Genomic DNA, 912 nt, shown 5'->3' with positions numbered 1-912 from the left:
GGCTTCCCTGGTGGCACAGTGGTTGGGAATCTTCCTGCCAATGCAGGGGACAGGGGTTCAAGCCCCCGTCTGGGAAGATCCCACGTGCCACGGAGCAACTAAGCCCGTGAGCCACAGCTACTGAGCCTGCGCGTCTGGAGCCTGTGCTCCACAACAAGAGAGGCCACGACAGTGAGAGGCCCGCGCACCGCGATGAAGAGTGGCCCCCGCTCGCCGCAACTGGAGAAAGCCCTCGCACAGAAACGAAGACCCAACGCAGCCAAAAATAAAGAAATAAATAAATTTATTTAAAAAAAAAAAAAAAAAAAGAGCATCGCGTTCTTGTTTTACGCAAAGTTCTAACAGCCTGCAGCCTCAGCTCCCCCGTGTTCTGGAGTAGCTGGAGGCTGGCACGGTGACGGCAGCAAGTGATGACGGCCGGCAAGAAAGCAGGACAGACAAAACTACGGAAAACAGACGGGAGAATTTTTTTAAAAATCAGCAGTCTGGGACCATTCGGCGTCAGGGCAGTCGGTTCCGCTCCCGTCACCGGGTGCAGATGGCAACACTGCTGCCTGGCAGGAGATCCCGAGTTATCAAAAGAGGTGACCTTAAGCGTCGTTTCAGTTCAATCCACCACCAACTGCTTATTGGTACCTACTTTATTGCCGACATTGGGCTAGGTCTTGGAGGTAGAAGAGGAAAATAAGATAAATGGGTGGATTGCACGGCATGTGAATTATATCTCAATAAAGCTACTTTAACACTGTAAGCAGGCAATGTATTCACGGTAACGTGTGTGTAAGCTGACAACGTATCTGATGAAGACTTGCGCCTAAAGCAATCACATTAAAAAAAGCAAAACAGGGGCTTCCCTGGTGGCGCAGTGGTTGCGCGTCCGCCTGCCGATGCAGGGGAACCGGGTTCGCGCCC

The sequence above is a fragment of the Physeter macrocephalus genome, chromosome 19 (assembly GCF_002837175.3).
Source record: "Physeter macrocephalus isolate SW-GA chromosome 19, ASM283717v5, whole genome shotgun sequence".
NCBI classification, from domain to species: Eukaryota; Metazoa; Chordata; class Mammalia; order Artiodactyla; family Physeteridae; genus Physeter; species Physeter macrocephalus.
This window is presented reverse-complemented; position numbering follows the sequence as displayed.